This window comes from Pygocentrus nattereri, chromosome 12 (genome assembly GCF_015220715.1).
Source record: "Pygocentrus nattereri isolate fPygNat1 chromosome 12, fPygNat1.pri, whole genome shotgun sequence".
Classification (NCBI taxonomy): Eukaryota; Metazoa; Chordata; class Actinopteri; order Characiformes; family Serrasalmidae; genus Pygocentrus; species Pygocentrus nattereri.
Window position 1 is genome coordinate 11,193,025 of NC_051222.1, and position 21,088 is coordinate 11,214,112.

General features: G+C 38.9%; 1 protein-coding gene across 2 annotated transcripts in view; it reads left to right on the top strand.

The window, feature by feature from the left end:
• elfn1b (extracellular leucine-rich repeat and fibronectin type III domain containing 1b) overlaps window positions 1-21,088 on the top strand; it is a 140,977-nt gene that overhangs the window by 17,760 nt on the left and 102,129 nt on the right. The window contains exon 2 of one of the 2 annotated variants that reach the window (XM_017717406.2): window positions 17,331-17,420. The exons of the other annotated variant lie outside the window; for it this stretch is intronic. The gene's annotated coding sequence lies outside the window, so the exon portion shown is untranslated. The remainder of the gene's footprint in view (window positions 1-17,330; window positions 17,421-21,088) is intronic. 2 annotated transcript variants of the gene reach the window in all.

The window sequence follows — 21,088 nt, forward strand, 5'->3', positions numbered from 1 at the left end:
GTTGATGAATGCTCAAAAAACATCTGTTTGGAACATTCCACAGGTGAGCATGTTAAATGTATACAGCTGAGTGCCATGATTGGGTATAAAGGGAGCATCCCTGAACGGCTCAGTCATTCACAACCAAGGATGGGATGAGGTTCACCACTTTGTGAACAACATTGTTGAGATCAATGTTTCTCAATGTGCAATTGCAAGAAATTTAGGGATTTCATCATCTACAGTCCATAATATCATCAAAAGATTCAGAGAATCTGGAGAAATCTCTGCAAGTAAGCGGCAAGGCAGAAAACCAACATTGAATGCCCGTGGCCTTCGATCCCTCAGGCGGCACTGCATTAAAAACCGATATCATTCTGTAACGGATATTCCCACATGGGCTCAGGAACACTTCAGAAAACCACTGTCAGTGAAAACAGTTCGTCGCTCCATCTACAAGTGCAACTTAAAACTCTGCCATGCAAAGCGAAAGCCAGATATCAACAACATCCAGAAACGCCGCCGGCTTCTCTGGGCCCGAGCTCATCTGAGATGGACTGACGCAAAGTGGAAAAGTGTCCTGTGGTCTGACGAGTCCACATTTCAAATTGTTTTTGGAAATCATGGACGTCGTGTCCTCCGGGCCAAAGAGGAAAAGGACTGTCCGGATTGTTATCAGCGCAAAGTTCAAAAGCCAGCATCTCTGATGATATGGGGGGTGTTAGTGCCCATGGCATGGGTAACCTGCACATCTGTGAAGGCCCCATTAATGCTGAAAGGTACATACAGGTTTTGGAGCAACATATGCTGCCATCCAAGCAACGTCATTTAATCTACTTGATTAACTTATAAAAAGGGAAAAAATAAATAGCAATAGCATTTATGGCAAAATATTTGAACAGACCTCCAGCTGTAAAGAGCTTATTTAACTCATTAGGCCTTAATTGACTAAGACAACTTAAGTAAGCATTTTGGACAGGTGTTATTGACTGATGAAATATAAATTTACTTTCTGGCCACAATCACCAAAGGTATGTTGAGAGAGTAAAGGTGCAGCATTTGATGAAAAGAACACCTTGCTCAGTGTTTATCACTAGTGGATCGGTTATGCTTCAGGGTTGTGTGGCAGCCAGTAGCACAGGAAACATAGCACAGATAGATGAAAGAAAGCAAGTTGCTCTGAAAGAAGGCATTTATGGGTGGAGCATGAAGTGGTCAGTAACAATTGCTCAGCTTTACCAAAACTGCTCAGTTAGCTGGCTCACAATTTTGCTTTCTTGACGATGAGAGCACATTTGGTGGAAAGACAAAGTGCTTCAGGATTTTCTTTCCAGTGAATCAAGCAGCCGGGGGATGTGGCGAGGCCACCAGCCATGTGGAACAAATGCGTTTTGCTATCATCAAAGGAAATGGAGTTAAACACTTGCCGTTTGTCAAGGCAACCTTTGGCTCTGTGATGTCACAGCGTTACGCATGTGCAGCGTCATGACTTTCCTAACGATCTGAACAAGAGATCAAAGTCACACTGGACGCTTTTAATATCGGCCTGAGACTCTGAGGTCATCATTACTGTTAACGAAGCCGCCACTACAGTGACTGTCAGATACATTTACTGCCTGCTGACTCAGAGGCTCTGTGTGTGAAAGAAAGAAAGAACAAAGTAAGAAAATACAAAAGAAAATAATGGCAAAATGAAGAAAGAGAAAAAAGAAAGACTGAAAGGAAGGAGGGAAAAAAACAAATAAACAGAGAACAGACAAAATAACGATTGAAAGGAAGGAAAAAAGCAAACAAAAATGAAAAAATAAAGAAATACTGAAAGAAAAGAATGAAGAATCAAAGAAAGAAAGAGAAAGAAGAAAAAGGTAAGATTAAAAGGAAGGACAGAAGGAAGGGAGGAAGGAAGAAAGGATGAAAGAAAGGAAGGAAGGAAAAAGAAAGAAAGAAAGAAAGAACAAAAAACTAAGAAAAAACAAAAAGAAAGAAAAAAACTAAAAGAAAGAAATAAACTAAGGACAAAATGAGGAGAGAGAAAGAGAAAGAAAGAACAAAAGAAAGAAAATCAAAGAAAAAGAAACTAAAGACAAAATGAGGAACGAGAAAGTAAGAAAAAGAAAAATAAAGGAAAAAGCGAAGAAAGAAAGACTGAAAGGAAAGAAGGAAAAAAATGAACAGAAAAAAGGAAGATTGAAAGGATGGAAGGAGGGAAGCAGTTGAAAAACAAAGAAAGAAGGAAAAGAAAAAGAAAGCTACAGTAACAGAAAAAAAAGAAAGAATAAATTGATGGAATCAAATCCAAAACTACCTGAATAAAAAAATGTACTTCCATTAAAAGTTAGAGCACCTTTTCATGTAGATGCAGAGTTGTGTTCCGACAGCCGTGTATAAAAACACTATGAGCCACTATGACGTTTCTTACTGTTTGAGGCCAGAAGCAAAATATGCCTCAAAGCTTCACTGTGTTGGATTTTTTGTTAAAACTGAAAGAAGCAGCATTAGATAGATAGATAGATAGATAGATAGATAGATAGATAGATAGATAGATAGATAGATAGATAGATAGATAGATAGATAGATAGATAGACAGACAGGGCCAGTCTGATAGCTCTGTTTGTGTGCAGATCAGGAAGAACTGAGTATCAGAGTAACAGAAGACTTAGTGAGGCTGGAAACTGTATGTATGGTGTGGCTGTGGCCATCAACAGCTGGTCAATAAAGCATCATTACTTCTGTGAAAACTGTATCTCCTTTAATAGAGGAAACGCTACAGTAATTGAAAAGTCAGGCTCAGGAAGAAGGTCTGGCTCATTTTTAAGGCCTCAAATGCAAAACCAACACAACACTGAAGAAGATATGATGACAGCAGATTCACTCACATTTACTGAAGACACATCTTTCACCAAGTTTTGATCGAGTTCTCTTTTGATTCTTTTTTCATCCGCAATCATCGGATTCATCCGCTTGGGAAAGGGGTCTGAGGCACAACCCACATTACAAAATGTTCTTCCACACGTTGCATGCATTCACCAGAGAAGTCTCCAAATCCCCAGATCTTACATAGTGCAGCTTTATCATCATTTAAATTGACTAAGAATCACTGCCGATTTGTTGAGATGGCAATTTTTTTAATCAAGTAGTCGAGTTTAAGCAAAGACAGCCCTTTATAATGTGACTCCATACAACTCCTCATTTAAAATTTATTAAAGCAAGCAAACTCCCAAGTGTGGGCCTAGTCCATTCTCTCCCTCTCTCTCTCTCTCTCTCTCTCTCTCTCTCTCTCCACATGCACACACTACATGGATGCTAATCAAACATGTGGAAGGCGTCATCATTAGCTGAAGGTCCTTAAGCCAATCAGAGTAATGAGCTCTCATGGGAGATTGAGGAGGTGTGTTTACTCTTTCACTGTAGACAGGTAGAGAGAGAGAGAGAGAGAGAGAGAGAGAGAGAGAGAGAGAAAATGGACTAGGCCCACACTTGGGAGTTTGCCTGCTTTAATACATTTTAAATGAGGAGTTGTATGGAGACACATTACATTACACAGGGCTGTCTTTGCTTAAACTCGACTACTTGATTAAAAAAATGCAGTGATTCTTAGTCCATTTAAATGATGATAAAGCTGCACTATGTAAGATCTGGGGATTTGGAGATCTCTTTGATGAAAGCTTGCAACGTGTGGAAGAACATGTGGGTTGTGCCTCAGACCCCTTTCCCGAGCAGAGGAATCTGATGACTGCAAATGAAAAAAGAATTCAAAGAGGTCTCGGTCAAAACTTGGTGAAGGACGAGTCTTCAGTAAATGTCAGACAGAGAATCGACATGAATAAACTTTAAGCAGCTACAATGCAGGAATATCCCATTTTAGCCAGCCAAGTTTGATCATTCTGAACTAATGTGAGGGAGTTTGTATGGTAGGAGTGGTTAAATACTTACCACAGTCCTACAAACAGATCAAGATGCTGGCTAGCTGACAAAATACCAGCCCTAATTCTGATTGGCTGGAGAAGTTATTTGACATCAAATTTAAATCCAACCTGAGAACCTGCCAGAATCAGATTTGACCAGTATTATCCCTGATTGGGTTGACAGTAGTACATTCATGAAAGACCCGATGCAAACTTAAAAAAGGTTTTTAAGGGTATTTTAGTGGTTTTACATAGAACGCTAAACATTCTCAGAACACTTTGCATAATTTAAGGGTTCTTTGCATCGTGAAAAATTTCTTGAGATTCTGTATAGCACCACAAAGCGTTCTTGTTACAGGCTTGATGTCGTAATAATAGAAGAACAGTTTCTGCTTCTATACAGAACCCTTTTCAAAAACATCCTATATAGAACCATCTACAGCACATTTTCTATCAATCTGAAGAACCCTTTTACCTTGTCAATCATGCAACGAGTTCTTTGAGCATTTATGGTTCTATGTAGAACCACTGTCTTCACTAAAGAACCCTTTAAGAACCATATCTATCGCATAGATGAGCTGCAGTCAATAACTCTGTACATAGAAAGTGCACTTACATGGCAGTTGTTTTGGATGAAATGGCAACTCGGTGTATGAATTCCATTGAATTTCCATTTCTAACCATCTTCAACAAGTAGTTTTTCAAAAAAACAGGGATAAAAGCAGCTCCTTCAACATGGCATTAATTTGCATGTCATTACTGCGCTTCGCATTAGTTTGCATGTGAAGTTATTTTGCTTGCAAAACAATGAACCGACAAGTGTTTTCACTGTTTTACCAACACTCAAGTGAACAGGCATTGTGCCACATTCATGTACCCCGTCGTGAGTGCCAATTCTTCGCACCATCAGAAAATACCAAACTGCAAAATGAAACTAATGGGCATTGACATTAGAGCTGCACAGTTTAGGATTTATTAATCGACATTGTTATATTGGCCTTAGCAATAGATATCACTGAAGGCTTTGCAGTGAAGGCCCTAACCAATCACAATGTTTTAAATGAGTTCTGTGGGTTGTGAATTAACATCTTGATTAAATCCAATGCATGTATGTATTTTTTTCAAAATAATGCAGGCCAACCTTTACCCACGTCATATTATTGTTTCACCAGTGCATTTTTAATATATTCAATGTCATATTGCAAACATAAGATATAATAATATAGAATAATACTAATAATAAAATAATTGTCAAAACAGCCTTACTTTCCTTTGTACTGTATATCAATGAGAAATGAACATTTTCTCTGTATCTCTGTGGTGTATATTCAATACAAGCCATATGTATACAAAAGCAAAGGCATATTACTTTCAATAGAGGCCTTGCAGAGGCAAACTTTTCCACCCCTCTTAAAGATTCAATTATACCTGGGGAGCTGATAATCTACTTGGTTGACTATGCACAGCAAAATATTGATCCTCAAAATGAATGAGGTTCCACAGCTTAGTGCTCCCTTTCACACCTCTATCTTTTTATTGCAAGTACAATAAAATCTTTGGATGCAGCCCACCAAGTATGAGTGCAGATAGACCCCAGGGGGGGGGCCCTTGACCACTAGCCCTCAGACTGTAAAAGTGCCCTCTTGGTCAGCATGTATAATTGAGTTTTATATGGCCATTCATTCTTGAAGATTCGTTTTAGTGAGGGAATAGAGCTGGGGTGGGTTCCAAGAGCTTCATCACTCTTAAGAGCTCTTGAGCATCCCCTCTGGTGCAGTATCAGCCAGCTGGGGATATTTCACCAACTCCCAGTCAACTCCCAATTTACCTGCACAGCAATGGAAATCCAGCCTATAAAACACTTATAATCTCTTTAGGAAAAAAACATATTGTATGATGTTGTGCTTCTAAATAACGATCAATAATGTTGGCAGGGAAACACCTTGTTTTCAGTTATGGCAATAAAACAGGGATTTTAACTCAGATTCATAACAATTAAATAGGTACGGGCCTATATGCTGCTGGAGAGCAGGGTTCAAATCCTCGCTCAGGCAGCAATGCTAGTACTTTTGGCTACCTTGGGAAAAACTCTTAACTGGAGATGAGACAGTTCTGGACAGTGAAAATTTTCCACAAAATTGTACTTTCAGTTTCAGTCAACGCCCCATCACTTTAACAGTAATCAATGGTAAATTACAAAAAGTGAAAAAAGTTTTTTCTATTATACTTTTTCAGGCAACTTTTTTTTTCTTTTTCATTACGCTTTCATGATGTCACAACCCATCGTTTATTATTGAGCATACAGATATAAGGTGACATGGTACCACAACCACCCAATCCCCTCAAAACAAACTCCAGTTTTCAAATCCTATGTATGGATTTTAACCTTTTCCTGATGAGTTTGTGGAGAGAAATCAGCTTTTGTGACCAGGTTTCCTTGAATGATTTTGTGTTATTTTTAAAATTGTCTGTGAGTCTTTCCATGTTACAGTGATCCATGAGGAGGTTAAGCCAATGCTTTATTGAAATTTTGGTTCTGTCCTTCCAGTTCAGCAGTATTTTTTGGCAATGGTAAGTGATATGAATATAAAGGATTTGAGGTGATTGGATGCTGAGAGTGAGGAAAGGTCATTAAGTAGTGCTAAAATGGGACATAAAGGGATGACAAGGCCCTAAATCTCTGATAGCCTGTCCATGACCAAAACCTCTGGGTCAGGGGACAGTTTCAGAAAGCATGACAGTAGTTGTCTGTTAAAGCTGAACAATGTTGATACGAATCACTGTACAAACACTGTTAGCTGAAGATCTCACTCCTCATGTGTGTTGGTGTGGGCAAACTTGAACCTCACTGTGGAATCGAGTACAAGCTTTGGAGTTAAGTCTTGATTCTCAAATGCTTGGAGTCATGGCATTGCTTCTTTTTGGGAATAACTCCAAGCCCTGCTCTGGTTAATACAGAAGTGTTCAAACACTTTGAGCTGCAGTGGATAAACAGTGAAAATGTCAGCTTTGTGGAATGATTTCAGTTTGCCTTTGATGACCAACCAATCTCTTGTAGAGAGCACGAGACTATCAACAACTGAAGTGTATTTTCCTCAATAACTTGCATAAATAAAACCAACCAAAAAAATCCTCGCTCTGGAGCATCACCACTCTTAATCCTACATTTGCTTTCCTTTGTCACATGCTCGGATCCAGCCATGCAAGATACGGACTCCACATCCCAGAACCCTCTGGAGTCTCACGTGACTTCCTACTCCTCACCCCGCTCCTGTCAGAGATCTCAGTCTCCTGATTACTAAATACGCACACCTGCGATAGATGTCATAGGACTCTTAGGTTGGACTATTTAAGCCCAGACTTTTACCATCTACAATGCGAAGTATTGTTCCGCTGAATCTGACCGAGGGGTTCTCTTTGTGGCATTTGTTTTCATGTGTTTTGGCCTTTGTGTTTGTTTGCCGACTTTCATCTTTTGCCTTGCCCCCTTTTTGACACCTCTGCCTCTGCCTTTTGGATCTGTGCCTTTTTGACCCTTTTTGACTGTGACGACGATTCTGTTTTGCCCTTTTGTCGATTGGTGTTTTTTGCCGTTTCATTAAATCATGCTTATTTCCTATCTGCGTTCGTCTGCGACTCATCATCACATCCTTCTATGATAACAGTGTTTGCAATATGTTGTACATTAAATGAAATTAAATGAATTATCATTCATGCTGATCTTTTTCCTCATGAGCCTCTGCCCTCCAGAGTGTCTGTGCACAAGCCTGCAGTGTATGGTATTGTAAAAAGAACATTTGACATTTTTGCATTGCTCTGGTAATCAGTGGCAGACAGCGCATTACCAAGGTAGTTGAAATATCACAGCAACTAGCCAGTACAATGGAAACATTATGAAAATGTACGGCCAATGGAGTCTAAATGTTCTGGCTGAACTTTGGGCAATAAAGCTGAAATAGCCCACAAAACCCTAGTGATGTAGTAGAAATGTTCCGCCGTTGAGGCTGAAATGTCCTGGCAACCTTGTGGAAGTGAATTCTTTGCCAATCTAGTTAAAATGTCTTGGCAATGTATCGCCTTGATTATCTTATATCAGTGAACTGGAGATGGGTTTGAAACATAGTGGAAACAATTTATTTCAAGTTTCAGTCTTATTCAAAGCAGTGAACAAAACCAAATGCCCTGAGTACTAGGTTCAGGTTCTATTGAATTCCACATGCTACCTAGGTCTAGTGGCCTGTTTATAAAGAAAAACCTACCCTATAAGTGCACTGTATACATTTACAGTTACAGGCTTTGGTCCATCTGTTACTACATAATTTATAGGCAACCCCCTACCCCATCCATCAAGGGAAAGAGACCCCCAGAGGACCACCACTGAGTGGATATTATTCTGCTGGTGGATCATTCTCAGCACAGCAATGGCTCCAACAGAGTAGTAGCTTGGTTGAGTGTGTGTGTGGTATTGTTACGAGAGCAGAGTTATTGGAGTTTTTCCTCTCTGCAAACTGTATATACTAAATCCTCTTCATCATCTTCCATATGGCCCAGTTTCATATTACTGGGTTTAGCAGTTGCAGACTTCAAAGCTCTCCACCAACGCCATGCATGCAGTGCATGCACACGCTTTGCTCTCGAGCCAACTTTGCACACTGCACTCAAGCCAACTTTGTATCTCCTTCTGGTTTCTCTTTCATCCTAAGTTTGAGGCCATTCTGGTAGAAGCCAATATCCAACAGTTTGGTGAGACAGTGGATAGTTTTGGTCTAGAAATGGTAGATAGTGGGATATGGTTCTGAACATCGGTGATGTTCTTGCAGCTCGTCGTCTGGTCGTATTTTATGGGCAGTGATTTCAGCAGTATAATTAGGCTGTTGATGTAAGATTCCATTCTTGCCATGCTTTACTCAGCCAAAGCCACAAACCGTTTATGTTTAATGGGACATAAAACAACAAGTTTTTGACTTTGCTCAAACCAGTAATCAAAAGCTCTACCATTTCTAAATGGAAAGTCATGATCTCAAAATGCTAACAAGGTGGAAAGAAGAACCATAAAGAATCTTTCAGTGGGTGAATCTCTAAAGAACCTCTAGTTTCTTATGTGTGTTCCACCATTGTGGCAGGGTTAGTCTGTCTAGGCTGATTCTGAAGTCTTTCTGATCTATCTGCTTTCCTTGATTTTACCTGATCTGTAGCCCTTGGAAATTTTAACTCAGCCCTGGTTAAATAGCACATGCCAATAAATGTCAAACTCAAACTTACTGTATATTCTTGGAATAAAACTTTCAGTATCATTTAGTGAATTTGTCACTTTGGTATCAGATAGCTAATTCTGCAAACTCACTGTTTTCCAGCTAAAATGTATGAAGATGTTACGTTGTGGCATCTTGTTGTGGCTACGTTGTGTAGGTTAATGTTATGAAACAGCTGATTCAGCATTGTCTGATCATCTAAAAGACTTCATATTATTGCAATGTCAAGCCACATGTGATCAACTAAGGATTCTGGCTGGTTATAATATAGTACGACACAGCAATAGCATCATTAGTATGCTAACTAGCTGGGCTAACAGTATCGGGTAAAAGGTTACTTACAGTAGACTATGCCAGTAACCGAGTTAGATATGCCAGTGGCTGGGTGGAATATTCATTTATCCATATTACTCAAAATAATAGGCACCTTAGCTACACACTAGCATAGTGTCTACATCCAGCACATCCAGATCATTGCCTCACTCATGGTTTGGGCACCTGTATGGATCCACACTGTCAGTAAATCTAATTTTATCCATATAATGTTGTTTAGCATCTCTGTGGAGTTGGTTAACATACATTACCTTCTCATGTAAACAAAGAACCAACCCTGCCAATATGGTGGAACGATCTCATCCCATGTGTGGCACTGTAAGCTAATGCTAAGTAGCTCTGAACAGCACTGAATGGGTTTAGTTTTGCCCTTCTGTCCCTTCAGGGCCAGTTGCTCAATTTTACTAAGAATTATTATCATCTATACTTGTGTTGGTGCTTTGGTCAGCCAGAATTAAACATGGTAATGCTCATGCTAACCTGCTCCAGCTTTCCCCAATTTGGGAGCACTTTTTAACATTAAGCAACTGTTAGATTGACATTTATTGCATGAAGACTTGAAAATCAAGCACTATGTCCATTTATTTGGTAACCATGTAAACTATAGGCTTCATGTTTGGTATATATCTGAAACTGACGCAAGAAGAGATGGCAAAAAAGTGTCAAAAATGCTTTTACATCACTTACAACACCCCCTCGGTTATATTGTGTACTGCAGTAACAATTGAAGATGGTTTGAAGGTATTAAAAAGGTCAAAGAAATGGAAAATGGATGAATAACAAAAGTCGTTTTATGATCGGATTCGGTGCAAGTTTGATGAACACAGTCCATCGAGAGAGCTCTTATTTGGATCTGTTCTCCAGCAAAGCAGCTCGTCCAAGCGTTGGACATGTGCACTGAATCTGGGCTACTTTTGTTTCTGTGTGAACGAGTGCGTGTGCCAAAGTTGTGCTGATTCCGTAGGAAGACACTTTCACTGAGATGTTAACTCTCAGTTGTTTAGTGTGGAGAAGCGAAAGATGTGAATCTCTCTCTCTCTGCACCCCCCCCCCCCCTCTCTCGCTCATTATCAGCCCCCTTCATTCATAATTAAACACATAAAAACCCCAAGTAGACGACTGCAGGGGAACAAGGGCTGGGGTTGCCATGGAAACAAAGCGCATCGGAAAACTTCAGAGAAAGAGCACGCTAGCATTTATGCCAAACCCCTGGGAGCGGGTTTACTGATTTGAGAAGGAAGAAAGAGAGAAGGCCAAGGATCCAAATCATACCTTTAATGTGACAGGCATGCACAGAGGCCTGAATGAAATCTGAATCTCATCCAGAGAGCTGCTTACAGGAAACTGATATTGAGGCCTTCTCCTCAGGTAGCTGATGAAGGACCTTACGCAGGCATGAAAGCCATCACTGTGGATAGATCGTTTTAAGGTTGCTTGAAAAAGGAATCGTCTGTTTGCGAGCATTTTTTTCTCATGTTTAGGCAGCTTTTAAGTTGTTTAATGCAAAATACTCCATTTAAGACTTACTAAGACATTGGGATCTTGTTTTTTGAGGCAAAATAGTCACCAAAGACCACATTTACCGCTATTTCATCATGATCAACATTCCATATAAAACTGAAGACACTTCACTTTTGGTTTTGGTGTAAATTAAGTAGTAAACAAAACATCTATTTTTGTGTTGGAATCATTGTGACCGCTGCTTTCCATCACCAACACTGTAAAGACACCGGAGATGCTCAGTTTCACTGCATTGAACCGTTTCACATCAAACCACTCGGAACAACTTTGATTACATCTCTATCACTGAATTTTGCAGAAATATAATCAGTTTGATTTGTTGTTCTAACAAGTAGAGGTCCATTTTCTGAGCTCCCGCTTTATTAGAAACCCCCTACCTTCCACTCACTGTCCACTTACCTTATACAGACAGCAGCTGAGCTCAAATTGTGTGGAAAAGTGATTACTTTTAATTTAAAAAAAATTTAAATCCACTTTTTCTTTTTGCAACTGTGATGATATGGGGCAAGAGCTCCAGTGCACCACTGACCTGGAATTCACTACAGGAAATTTGACTCATTGGTGTCTCTAACCACCTCCTGTTTTAGTTGATTTTAGTCACTTTTAATATGATTTTTATATGTTTTAACTATTGTTTTGCAATTATTATTCTTTTTCATTTTTCATCGCTGTTTTTTATTGTTTTACATCTTTTTTTTATTTATTTCATTATTTGGTATTTTAAAATAATTATATAGTTTTTACTTTGTTGCTTCTATATTGTTGTAATCTTATGGTCTATCGATTTATTTTTACTTTTTTAACATTAAATTTACTACTATGATTATTATTACTTCTTTAGCCTGTGATTTACTGTTTTTTCTAATCCAATTTCTTCATCTCTCATTTCTGTATTGACTATGGCTACGTTGTAAATGAGGGTCTCCCTCAATTTGGTTCAAGTTTAAATAAAGGTTGATTGATTGATTGAAGAATAAAGCCAATACAAAAAGCTCCGGAACTGTAGAAGCTTACACAACTAACATACAAGGAATGCTGTGAAGCTCTGCCCCCAATTCTACAACATTCAGAGACTGCAAATGAACCATATGACCCCGACCAGCCTTGCACCAGACCTAAAACAGAAAGAATTCTGCTCATTTAAGTCTGTTAGGTGGAGTTACAATGCGTATACACCCCCACTGGCAAAGGTAAAATCAATTGATCCGTTTCCAGAGCTTTCTATGTGCGTATTTTCTATCACTGTGTAAAACATGCACAAGGCTTCCTTAATTGCTGGATACACAGCAAGCATGTACATTTATTCAGAGCACAGTGCAGATCAGTATGCACTTATTATTGATTAGGTTAACCCATTCAAATCCCAGGCTTATTATATACTAAGGCTTATTATTCAGTGACTACAGGGACTCCAATGCAAATTAGGCCTGTCAGCAGAGCCTGCCAGTGGGCCCTGGCCATTTAAGTGGCCACAATATTGATAAAGCAGATCTGATAATGTAATATATTCCATGAGTCAAAATTCTTGTTCCAAATCTTGGCTTTATTACATCATGTTTTTACAAATAAACCCAACAACAGCTTTCAGAAATTACAATATTAGGGAAAAAGTGTATATAAAATGGTAAAAATACAGTAGCTATGGGACAAATGTCACATCCCCATATGCTGTCATTTTAAGACCTGTATCTTCCAGACTACACCATTTTTTATAGCATATCTCCTGTATGTATGACATACAGTGGATAAGTGCAAGATTCCAGTAGTTTTTTCATCAACAGACAGGCTACAGTCTGTACCGGAACGCCAGAGAGGTGGGTCTACAAGGTAGGGGTTTCTAATGAAGTGGCCAGTGACAGTAGATCTCATCTTTCCCAAACGACAAACACAACAGAACGTTTTCAAAGAGAATATGTACGGGGCAGTCGTAAAGAGGATTAAAGGCGTTACGGTCATGTAGCAGGGTAGGTTACTGTACTGTGTGTGGGTCCACCAATCAGGTTGTCTGGAAATAGATAGTGTCAGCAGCGTATGTGTCATCCATCAGGCTTTTACAATCAGCACACGAGTGGGTGCAATACTAATGATGCCTCACCCAGCAACTCAATGTCAAAGCCATAAAGATAAACAAAACTCCAGCTGACTTTCAATGCAGTGTAGGCCTCTGCGGCAGTGTCAAAATAGAGCCACGAGGGGCGGCGACCAAGGCAAAACAGTAACATGGGGCTTGTTACGATATGATAGGATGTGCTTAATCATTTCTTTTAGCATTAATAGTAATTGCAGTAAACAGTTCTCCTTGTACAGCAGCGGTGTAGCCAGCTCCGAAACAGCTCACACAGAGTTACAGGCATCCATGCTGTATGCATAATGCTCCAGCTGCTGAATGAGGGGGTGATGATTGTGCTCATTTCACTTCCAAAATGGGGAATACAAAATATCTACTGTCACCATGGGTCCATTTTATGAGGAGACTTTCTGCCTGTTTGTCGTGACGCGAACAATGCAGCAAAATTCAAGACAATCAAGTGTGTAGAGATGTTTCCCGTTCTGTCTGAATATTTTGCATTTTCTTGCCATTTATTTGTATCACGCTCAGCTTTTAAGGAAGCAAGACGAATTACATTTGTAACATTTTCATTGACTTTATTAATGTGCATTGAGAAAACGGAGGGGGACCTATTTGGTATCCAAATGAGGTGACTCAATCCCTGCAGGCCCCACAGACCACTTCCGACAGCAGCGATATGATAGATAATCTATAACTGTTTATATGCATAAGCATCTACAAAGCACGGGCTATTCAAATACAGTGGGCTATTCAAATAGTGTTACCTTCAGTCATTGCCCAGCCAATCAGATTTTCCAACTGGCACTCTCTGTTTCATAGTGTTTCCAATGTCTATGGTTATTGAAACATATCACTGTGGTCAGAACAAAACCTGGTAATTTTACAGAAGGAAAAAAATAACTTTACTTTTAATGAAAGTCAATGGAACCAGACTTTTTTCCAAGTCATTTTGGGCCATTTCTTTTGGTCCATTCATCATGAAATGTGTTAAAAACGGAGATACGAGGTTCTTCCTCTGCAAAATAAGCATTATGAACATAGTCTTTAATGAGTCTAACATGCAGGTGAAGGCAAAACACACAGGACCCAGACGTCTACTGTGCCGTTAATGAGCGAGCTTTAGAAGATGCTAGTAAGCACTACCAAAAGACGTATAGTGAGTTATGAATGTCTGTTTTTGACACAGGCAGGAAGAGAAGAGCGAGCGACAGTCTGTGTATGGGAGAATGAATACAGTGTGTGCTCTCAATATTTTGCTTACAGTAGGTTTTATAACCGTCTCCTCTTTATGAAATGTAATTTGCATACTTCCTCTGGAGGTTGTGTTATGGTAATGAGCAGCCAGGTGTTGTCACAACGTTTTGACAACGTTTGCATTTAATCTCATCACAGAAGCTATTTTTGGCTGTAGGGTTTTATTTAATTTTATAGATGTATGCACTTTGTGTTCAGACCGTTAAAACCATAGATTGGTTTTAATGGTAGCTTTGACTTTTACTGGTGTATTCATGTGTTGTTTTGAAAGTTTTAAATTATATAACTAATTTACAGAAATAAATACATTATTGGTTATACTCCAGTTTTTTTTTTTGTGGATCAACATGGATAGAATGTAAAAGATGTTTTTTGTTTCCACAAAACAAAACTTGTATAACTTTCCATCCAACCCAAATGGTAACAAAATATCTTCTACTCACCAACACAACTGTGGCATCATTTGGAAGTGTAAACTGTGTCAAAGTGTTGTTGTAATAAAATACATGTCTTTAAGTGTTAATGGTGCTTTCAAAGATGTGAAAATTACCAATGCCATGGGTACTAATACCGCCCCCATACCCTGACAGATCCTTGCTTTTGACCTTTACACTGGTAACAATCTGGATGGTCCTTTATTTCTTTATCTTATCAAATCACAATGCACGTTTTGACTGTACATCAGTTCATTTCAGATGAACCCAAGCCCAGAGAAGATGGCAGCGTTTCTGGACTCCCACTGTGCATAGCATAGCCTGAACTCGCATTTGTGGAAGTAACGATAAACAGTGTTTATCAACGTACTCCTGAGCCCATGTGGTGATTTCTGACACAGAAGCATGCAGGTTTTTAATGCAGTACTGTCTAAAGGAACAAAGGTCATTGGGATTAAGTTGTGGTTTTAGGCTCTGCCCATCATGCACAGAGGTTTCTCCACATTGCCTGAATCTTTTAATAACACTATGAATTGTTGCGAATGTTTGTGTTAAAGGTAAATTCAGAAGGTTAATAAAAAGATTTTTCTAATTTTTGAAATTCAGTTTGAGGACAAGATTCTATTAAAACATACATTTTAGCTGCTTTCTAAGCAAATACTTCACACCTACTGTAAATCATTATATATCAAACAAAGTGCCTAAGACTTCACACAAACACACTGCTACAGTAGCTGCACTCTGCTTGTGGTGGCAGTAGCTGTGCCCTGCTTTGAAGTGATGAATTTTGCGATTACAGAGGGAGATTTTACTTTGAGGTGATGGCTTCTCTCCTTTTTTTCGCTCCCTTAATCTGATTCTTAAGGCAGATAATTTTGCCTTAAACGCTTTGATCTCATTTCAAGGGGAGAGGCTCTTTTTTCCAACCAAAAAAGTGAGAGAATGGAGAAATGAAGAGATGAGAAGATGGGATTTGCAGAGCTGGGGGTCATAAAAGGAGAGAGAAAAAGAAAATGAACAACATGTTCTTATAAGACTTGTTAAGTGTGAATGAGGCATCATTCAATTACAATCAATTACAAAGTACTGATATTGATACTGATGGAACAATACTGCATTTTCTTTTCTGATATGGTACTGATGGCACGACACCATTTTTTCTTTTCTGATACAATGCAGAAAAGAAAAAGATGTGCAAGTTACCCACGCCATAGGCACTAATACCTCTCCGTGCCATGACAGGTCCTAGCTTTTCAATGCTGGTAACAATCTGGATGGTCCTTTACTTTCTTTTTTACATTTTCTTTCCGATACAATACAGACAGAATAATACTGTATTTTCTTTTCCGATACAGTACAGACAGAATAATACTGTATTTTCTTTTATGATACAGTACAGACAGAATAATACTGTATTTTCTTTTCTGATACAGTACAGACAGAATAATACTGTATTTTCTTTTCTGTTACCATATCGACAGAACAGTACTGTATATTCTTTTCTGATACAATGCCAACAGAACAATACTACATTTTCTTTTCCCATATGATACCGAAAGACCAATACTGTATTTTCATTTCGATATGATACCGGCAGAAAAATACTATATTTTCTTTTCCAATACAATACCAACAGAACAATACTACAGGGTGGGCCATTTATATGGATACACCCAAATAAAACCACATAAAATGTGGTGGTGCACCATCTTGCTGGAAAACGTGCCAGCTTGCGAGCAAAATATGATGCATGGGATCAAACAAGCGAGCAAACCAAAGAGCAAACAAATCAGTAACCTTAGCCAAACAGAGAAATCCAAGATACAACAATGATAGGCAAAACAAGGTCATAACAGGATAACAAACAACTGAGAATGGTGCAGTACACCCTGGCAAAACAGAGACAACAGACAGACAGGTATACACACAAGAGGAAGCAGGTGGCAACAATTCGAACTCCAGAGTTCTGATGACAGGTGGATGATTGGTTGACTGATGCATCTTGGAAGTTGGAGTGCGAAAGATTAGTTAGAGTTCGTCTGAGATCTGGGAAATGTGGCAATACTACTTTTTCTTTTCTGAAATGCATAATACTGATGGCATAACTCCGCCTTTTCTTCTCATACGATACTGATATAAAAAAAACAATATTACCAATACTGATGAAATGTTTCTACTTTTTTCTGATACAGTAAGTGATACTGATGGCATAATACCAGTTATTTTTATATGATGAAACCTTGAGTATCACCTGATATCAATGGGGTGAAAATGAGCAAAATAGCCTGTATAAATAAACAAATTTTGGTAGAACTTTATGAATTGTAGTATAATTCTTCGCTAGATAATCCTTCTTTCTATATTAAGGTAAGCGTTTCTGTTTTCTTTTCATGTGACCCAATTTACTTTATGCTATCAGATATCAGATCTGTGATGTTACAGAATCAGATTTGTTTTCTGATATCCAGCATTTTCCAGTGGTATTAGTCCAATTTCACTTACATTCTATCATGCGGTAGATTAGCTTCATTTCACTGTGCTATGAGAAAATGACTGACTTGCTCTCTTCTTTCCCCAATAGGACGACTGATTCCATAGGCATGCTGGGGGTTTGATGGTGATACAAGAAAGCAGCTAACTGGGGCTACATTGTCAGAGATTTAGCTAACTGGTAGGTCCAACTTGGATGCTCCATCCATATTTTAAACACTTAACACTTCCTTGATTTATCACCACACTGACAAAATCAGAATTGCGAGCTCTCACAATTTTTTTTTTCATTTCTGCATAATTCAGTTGTTTAGATAGAAATAAGTCATTCGGAGTGGTTTGATATGAACTGGTAGAGAAGCTCACCAATATGGGTTTTCTTTGCAGTGGAACGAACCAAGACAGGACAGAGCACATATATAGCCTATATATATATATATATATATATATATATATATGTTTGTGTTCTATAATATACAAAATAAACCTATAAGATCCAACAAGTTTTGATGTTATATATATCATATATGTTATACTGGTAAATCTGAAGTTCTTTGGGTACTATTTTTCCTTGCATGTACCATCACCATAAATAGATTTTAAAAAGTACATTTTAGTCCAAAACCTCATTTGTGTCCATGTAGAGTGATGGTAGATTTGACAGATATAATTAGCTGTAAAGATCAAAATACACATGCTGGCCACTTTATTAGAAACGTCTACTGTTGGTCCACTTCGAAGATGTAAATTTAGAAACTATAGCTCGTTTTTCTATGCACAATGTGTTATTCTCTATTAGTGACCCTATTACTGATGTGGGACCCTAATTTGTCCTAGTTAGCATCTTATATATTGTCAGGTGTATTTATTATACATTATGTGCTTGTTTTACACTGTTGTTTATCTGCCCTTTGTATAATGTCCTGCTGGTGTTGTTTGTTGCACTGTTAGGCCTAAAGAACAACATTTTGTTTCTATGTAGACATGTGATATTGAGGGGTGACAATAAAGACCACGGGACTTGACTTCACTTGAGTTTAATAGTAGTCAGTTTTTAACCACAGGACTGTTCTTGGCTGGAAAATTTTGGTAGACAGACTGTTCCCATATCATCAGTGACACTGATGTGTGTAAAAACTCAGTATGACTTGTACCCACGTCACACAATCTGCCATGCCACTACCAGTCAGTGTCAATGCTGTGCTGAGAATGGTCCCCCACTCAGATATCTGGTCAGCTCTGGTCCTATGGTTCACCTTCCCATTAATGGACGGAGTAGATCGGACTGATAAATTGTGCTTAAGGACTACCGTCAGTAACTGTAAACCCACAACGTGGTAGGAGTTTCTGATAAAATGGACTGACCTCAGATGTGCCTAATAATCTAGAAGCTTTTACTGACATTGACAGGAAACAAAATATGTTATCCCTGTTTGTTTCGGCCACCTTTTTTCCCTTATGGAGAATAATGTTTGGAAACTAGCAAGGTTTAGAGAAAAGAAAGACAAATGGCAGTGTATCAAACAGATGTATAAATAGCTGCGGGTGTCTTTGATGTGTCTGCATGAATGAGACTAATAGATCCAGACAAGCACCCTCACTCTCTCTCTGAGGCTCTTTCTGTTGGGGATGTGCGGATGCTATGTTCCTCACATGACCCTCTAAAAGCTTCCAGAGTACTTTCAAGATGTACTAATGAAAGTTCAATGGATGCATGTGTGCATTGCACGCATGTGCTCGTGCACACGAGGGCAAACACAAGCAAATGGAGTGAAAACTGGCTTTTGCTGAGTGCTGAGAGTGGAAGTGAGGTGGGGGGGTGGTGGGAAGACATGGCATGCCCACTCTTTTCTGATTTTTCCTAGTTTTCTACCCAATTTAGTCATATCCAATTCCACCCACTTGTTAGAACTCACCATTCCCCCCACCCAGACAGAACAAGGCCAACTGTGCTCTCTTGGACTCCAGGCCTCAGATGTCTGTAGCATTGCCAGGGATCGAAGTCATGGCCACTTTCTGAAATGATGCGAAATCCCTGTGGCTGGTTACAGGGCAGTTGTTGAAAAAAGTACATAGCTTACATTTCTGCCAACATATTTTTGAGAATTGGCTGGCTGGAGAAGTGGATACACACTCTATGCACAGTGTTGCCTAACAAAGTCTCTGGTACTACCGCCCATTTAAATCAATGTTACCTAATTGTTCTCTGTCTATGCTAAGAAATGTGCTCACCATTGAAAAAGTCTGTCATCTGAACTACACCCTAAAACTTTGAATCGTGAAAGAGCTGCCAGGTATTTGTATTTTTTTCTATATAGTCAAGAAGAAAACATTAACTTGCCTTGCTTACAAATCTGATGGTTTTCAACACTGTCACAAAAATCGTTGTCCTTTATTCTTATGAGTCTATAGTGGCCAATGTATTACATTATAGCTTGTTTTGGGTTTACTAAAGACAAAAGCATTGACAATATCATACGTCTTATTGCCATAATTTGTTTACCTAGTTTTACATTTATATTGCTATTTGTTGGTCCCCCCATTTGTCAAATTGGCCCTCCCTGCCTGTACCCCAAAGTGCTAATTCCCCAAAATGCTAATTCCCCAATGTGCTAATCCAAAATAATCTCATATAGACTTGATTACCTCATTTCTGACACTATGACATACAAATGGACAAAAGTAGTGACAAGAATCTGTTTTTAAGATGTCTGCTACACTTTTTTGGTTAACTACGCAACATCTTTTGTCCATTTTACAGACAACATTATTTCAAATCACACAAACAAGCTACTTGAGATTACTTGATTTAGCGACACACTTTGTATGAAGCTGATTTAATAGCTGCTTGCATTACTTGTTGGCTAACCCTGTTGAAAAATAGCAGGTTTATGCTGGTCTGGTGCTGTCGTGGGGCTGGTATAGCTGGTCACCCAACATGGTCATGCTAGTTGGCTAGCATGCAAATCACATATGCTAGTTTTGCTGCTGACTAGCATAGCAACATCAAAAACACCACATATGCAAGTTTTACTGGTGAAAGGCTATGCTGATGTACACTGGTCTTTCTAGCAAGCAGTTTCACTGTGCATTTAAGCAAGTTATTGCTTGTAGCTGGAACCCAAATGACATTTAACTGACCGTATAGGAAGGTAAATATGCTGATCAATCTGAAGATTAGTCTTGTGGCCTTAGCTCATTATAAAGGACATACAGAAACAGGCATTAATGCAAAAGGGAAAATTTTTTCCTGTCCGTTCCTGCCACTCTTTCTCTGTCAAACTGAAAGCTCATTGTGTTATCAATGGGCGTTGTAAGGCAAAACAATGTCCTCTGTGAGTGTGTTTTGTCTGTGGATTTTCCCAGTGTCCTGGGAAGATGAGTCCGGACAAGGCTCAATCTTCATGTGTTCCACACACGAGCTAACACCAGAGCTGACATGAGCTAACGCTAATGCCAGTTAACATTAGAGCTGACATGACCTTGTAACAGGTAATCCTTGTAAATCCCAACCAAGAAAATTCCATGTATAACTCCAAGTATAAGAGTAGAAGAGTTTGCAATTAAGCCCAAACAGGAGAGACAAAAATAAATCCTTTTGAAGTAAAAAAAAAAAAATCAGTTATTTACAATATTAGGACAAACACAAGCACATATACAACCCTTATATACACAATATGTAACCGGTGTCCATGAAAATCTCAAAGTCCTCAAAGTCCAAACCCAAAGCCCACAAAAATGAAAAATCCCACAAGTCCTTAGCAATGAAAACTGAAAAAAGATCCAGGAAAGATCTCTCTGGCGGTGCAGGCCTGACATCAAATCATTTCCAAGACAGAGGAAATCCAC